The sequence below is a fragment of the Rhopalosiphum maidis genome, chromosome 1, assembly GCF_003676215.2.
Source record: "Rhopalosiphum maidis isolate BTI-1 chromosome 1, ASM367621v3, whole genome shotgun sequence".
Taxonomy (NCBI): domain Eukaryota; kingdom Metazoa; phylum Arthropoda; class Insecta; order Hemiptera; family Aphididae; genus Rhopalosiphum; species Rhopalosiphum maidis.
The window spans coordinates 47,120,616-47,126,615 of NC_040877.1; positions in this window are offsets into that span (position 1 = coordinate 47,120,616).

Consider the following 6,000-nt stretch of genomic DNA (forward strand, 5'->3'; position numbering starts at 1 on the left):
AAACTTGTACAAATCACTCTGAATATTAGTTTCTTCTTCTTCTTTTTCTTTTTCTTCTTCTTCTTAGAAAAAAAAACATCTTATTAGATTAAAATATTTTTAAGTACTAAAATTATTTATTACATATTAAACATCTATGATCAAATTATATGTAAGAAAAATATGAATTGTCTGAGAAGAAAATAAAAAAAATTTCCAATAAACGGATACATATGTTAAAAATAATTGAGAGGTATATAATTAATGAGATATTAATTTTGTATGTTTTATCATATTTATAAAATCTAACTTTTTTAAATAAGTATTTACAATGTCATAATTGTTTAATTTAAAAAGAACTATAAGAATTATTATTATTATAAGCACTAAAAATGTACCTACACTATTCATGCATTATCACATTATTACTTAAATTTATTTTTATTAGTATATCATGTATTGTCATAAAAAAAATGGTAAGTTATGCTATTTACAATCTAGAGCAAATTAATTTGATTACAACCAAAATATGTGAAACTTAATTTGTTTATACTTTCAAATATTGTTGTCTTTAACTTGTCATTAAAATTTTTTTTTATTATTATTATTAATCTATGATAAAAATTTAGTTAGATTACTATTGACTGGAAATGAGTTATAATAGTAAGGTGTTTATAATTGTAAATGATCATATACTAAGTGAATAATTTAATAACTATATACCTTATTCAATAGAAATTAGTTCTTAATGTTTCTTTAATTCTTTATGAAGTAAATTTTCTTCAGCAAAAACAACCACTGTAGTCAGATAGGTTGTAAACATTATATTATGACTTGTGTCCTTTAAATATATGTAGTAGTTTTCTAAAAAAAAATTGTACTAAGTAAGTATATTAAGAAAACCATTATTTAAATTTCAGTTCATTAACTTCTATCAAAATATTTTTAGTTATAACTACTAAAATATATAATAATATTAATAAACTCACATTAACATTAACTGTTGGAATTATGTTTTTCCTTGATATTTGATTCTTGTTTTGATCTTCTCGTGAAAATTGGCAAGTTGTATACATATATGTAATTATCTTTTTCTTTGACATTTCAAAGAGGATTATTAAATATTAATTGCATTCCATAAGCGAACATAGATTAGGATTATTTGAAATGTAACACTTTATACTTATTGTAATGTTAACATTATTATTAGACATGAAGCGCAACAATTATTTATTCAAACTTATCAAAGTAATACACAGTTGAATTCAGAAACTATAATTTTTAATTTAAGATGTACTTAATAAACAAGTTACAGGTAAAAAAGAATTAATAAATAAAATATTGTAATGTTCACATATAGCATTGGATATCATACTTAAATTATTTTACACTGGCGAGTAGCAAGTAGTAAGTACTAACTACTAAGTAATAAGTATCCACTAAAGTACTAAAGTGGTGAGTGTTATCTATTGTGTTATGAGTTGTTAGGTAGTGAATCAATGGTGGTGAAGAACGGTGATTGCCGACTGGTGGTGACTATAGTGAGTGCTGAGTGACGAGTGGTAAATGGTCTAGTTCTAGTACTCTAGTAGTCTATATAGTCTAGATTATTTTGAATTATAATCAATTTATCAAATCAAAATAAATATTTAATGATAAGTATGAAGTTCGAAACAACATAAAAAACTATGGAATAAAAAGATGTGACAAGGAAGCTTAAACAAAATACGGTTATTGGTGTCTCATATATATTAGTCATATTTAATTACATGTATGTACTATGTATTGTGTATACTCCCTGATATATACAAACCATTTTGGGTGGGCTATGATTAATTTTGAGCCTCTCAAATTTCGCTTATGGACTGTACAAGTATTACAATCTTTACACGATAAAATTATAATATAAATTATTATATTATATTATATAGTATGTTGTATGTAATAGACAATAGTGTTTTTAATAGTATTTTCCATAAACATAGGAGGATAATTGAATAATTATCTAATGTTCATTGGTGAAACATTCATCAAAATTATGTTTTGAATGGAATAAATTGCTGTAACTAACAGTAAGTAATCTGATATTAATTCTAAAATTCATAACAATACAGTGAAACTTTGTTTAGTACAATCGTAACTAGGTTAATCGTTACTTAAATTATTCAGTTAAATTACTCCAATTAACCGTCATATTCAAAAATCAATGTTATTAAATAAATGAAAAATATTTATCGTTATCAAAACTTTCTGTGATGCTAAAAATAGAATTCGATAATGTGTGAAAAATTTATCCGGTCGCATATCAGTTTGATTTTGATAGCCGAGTCAAGTAAACTCGTACAAGTCAAAGTATATGGACCACAATTCGATGTAAAAAATATTGATGCAATAATATAAATCAGACTTATAAAAATGTTGTCATTTCAAAAACGCTAACAAAAATAACAGTGAATATTATTTAGGAAAAAATAAATTGTAAACACCCATCAATTTTTTTTTAAATTATACATTAAAGTAACTCAAGTCATAATAAAATATATACAAACACATGTACAACAATGTGCTAAAATTAAAAATCAATTTTTTTCGTTTCGTTTTATAAAAAAAAAATATTAACTTTTTCTATAGATACATCCAATTAACCATTATTTAATTATTCGTCATAGCTAGTTAGTCCGATGTCAGACTAACAGGATAATCTTGATTCCATGGCATAATAAATTATATTAATACTATCAGAAATGTATTTAGTGGCCCAGGTAAGAAAAACCTAGGTACCGTATTATATCAAAATGCTCTCCAAAACAAAATTTACCGCCCGGGGCCCAAGCCTCCCTATACCCCCTCGTCACCCTCCTTAAATACGTCTGTGAATACTATTAAATAAATATTAGATATAACTAATTAAGTAATAAGTAATAACTATATTGTATTAAAAATTGAAAAGAGTTTATATAACTAGGCCAGGTACGTACACAGGTGGTAGGGGGGTTGGGGTCCCCCCGAAATTATTTCGAGTAACAAGGAAAAAATTATTTTATTATATTGCGACGCAATTTGTATTACTACATTTTGTAAACCTCCCACCCCCACCCAGAATTTTTTTTATACGTACCTGTAACTGGCTTATTGCTTACTCCACATTTCTGTTCAAAAATAGTATTATACTATTATCTAAGTTTGAAGTTTCTGTAACGCGTTTTTACTTTTTAATTAAATTTGCTCAAAATAAAAAAAAAACAAGGAATTCCACTCGTTCTACTTTCTACTGTGTTTAATTGTAGCCTGTAGGTTTCGAGTGTAATTCCGTTATTGAGTAGATCACAGATTACTTGTTACTATAATGATGGATATGTTAAATTTAATTTTGATTATAAATAATTAGGTGCTAATCCGGCTTTCGGCACCAATAATAATTGTATACGAAAAACTGACTTAAATTATTACAAGTCTATAGAATGATGTAAACAGGTTCATTGTATAAATATGCTTATGAAACTAGAGATGTAGCCACTTGTACCTAAATCCTTAAATAAAATAAAACAATTAATCAATTTTAATTAATATTTGATACTTAATCAATGATTACGTTGGATTTTTAAACGTATAATAACGATTTATACTTAAATTATTTTTGTTACTTGTTATTAATCTTAAAATGTTAAAACATTCTACAGATTCTACTCTAATGTGTGCGCAATGAAAATTTCAAACAATTTATAGGTATTTGAGTTTTTATTTTGATAAATATTTTAATGCTGAGACAAAATGCTTGAAAATTAAAAATTGTAAATATCTGTTTCAGTAAATAATAAATACATACACGCACAATGTTTTCACATTTTTTATACTTATTTCAAGTTCAAATTAAAAAAAAGATATATTCAAAATCACACATTCAAATTATTTTGTAATTTAAAAATTTATAAAATGTCCAAATTTAATAGCCAAGACATGAGCTCATGAGCATGTATTACAAGGTTCTTCACGAATTGTTCTTATAATTAAATAAGTATATTGATAAAATATATTATTCAAAAATCCCTAGATTATCATCTTAACTTGTATATACTGTAAAGTAATAAGTGACATTGAAGTATTAAGTATGTAATGGTGGTGAAAGTAATTTTAATACTTGGCAATGAATTATAAATAATTAATGAACTATGAAATATTGTCTAGCAAATGGCAATGGGACATTATACCTTATATAGTATATACCTATCTCCTACACATTTATTCATAAACACTTACTAAAACAACAAATATATATATAACATGATATGAACTATGAATTATTATGTTTAAATCTGCGCGAACCCAGATACATTGTTTATCGTTTTGTGTTCCTTATATTGAATTCTGATAAGTCGTTATAAATGTGTTATCATGCCATCCTGGTATTATTCTTTAATCGTGATCTACCGTAAAATTTCCAGTTAGGTCGGTACCTTCGAATGTATCTACGTGGCTACGTTCATATAAAATATGCCAATGAACTTATTACTCTGTCGACAAATATTACGTATAGGCGTATAGCTCAAACTGTGAACGTGTACCCGACTTGTGAAATAAATTAATAGAAACAGCTTTATGATAATTACGTGTTTTGTTAAAACCATGGTGGCGTGGTAATAAATAAATAAAATATAAATATAATAAAAGAAGAATACATTTTTAATTTTAATTTAATTTAATTTAATTTTTTTAATACATTTGACTGAATAGCAAGTATTTTAAACAATTTATGTGTAGCCCTATCAATATGTTGATTCGAAATGTATACTGGTATTTTTTATAATTTCTCAGTGTAATGAATGATAATGTGTAAATGATGAAACTAAAAGAAATACAAGTTATAATATCTAGATATTTAAACTTAGGTACCTAATATTACAGTATCGATTATACCACATTAGGAATAGAGGTAATACGCGAATCGAAAGAAAAAAGCGCTGATTACGGTGGGCATGGCCGTTTTCGACCAAAAATGTCCACTTCTCTTTTCGGCCAAAACAAAAAGTTATATAATATATGTGAAAAAAATAAAATAATTAATGTATAATTTTTGTAAAATTATAGCAATTATATAATTTTGAAAATTATTAAAAGTATGTTGCATAAAATGTAAGACAAAATATAAAAAATTATTTAAAATGTAAAACCTGTACATTAACTATTAACATTATTTTTATGTTAATATGTCGCAAACCTACTCATATACTTTAAATTGATTAATAAATAATAATTTTGACATATTATATTATATAAATTTTTGTTTTGGTCGAAAAGGGAAGAGTACGATTTTCGTTGAAAAGGGAATTGACCTATTTTAAATTTGGTCGAAAACAATCACCCATTATGGATCAAAGAAAGAATCTAGCCAGTTGTCATATCCCAGGACCGGAATTTATAATAAACATTAGACGTGTAGTTAGCAAGTTTTTGATAACGGGATCAAAATTAAAATCAGTAATAATGGATATATTTTCACGGTTTCGGCTCAAGTTGCAGCAAAATAAGTTCAATCATTTTTATAGTTCTTGAAAGTTGAAATAACCCTTAAAGTCTAATACCTAAAGTCTAAAGGTAATAAATTTAATTATATTTTATAGATATAATAAATTGATAGTTGATACAATTACTTATTACTTATTAGTCGTTAGTAATTAATTTCTCATTAGTCATTAGTTAATTTCACTTATTTCACTTATTTATACTTGGTCGTGTAATAAATATCTTTATTTCTAGTTTCTTCGAATTTCAGGTTTCCTGCTTCATGTTAAAATTTCAAAACCGTGTAAAATATTGTTCGAGATACGGGTTTCGAGTTTGAAACCGGGAAACATTTTTAACGGGTTACAGGTTTTGTGTTAAAAATTTAACATTTTTTATGGGTTATAAATAAATATATAATATATCAAAAGAAAATGATACTTCTATCTATAAGTGAAATTTACTCAGTTTCTTTATGGTTATTATTTTTTGAATTACCTATTGCATATCTCTAACAAGCAG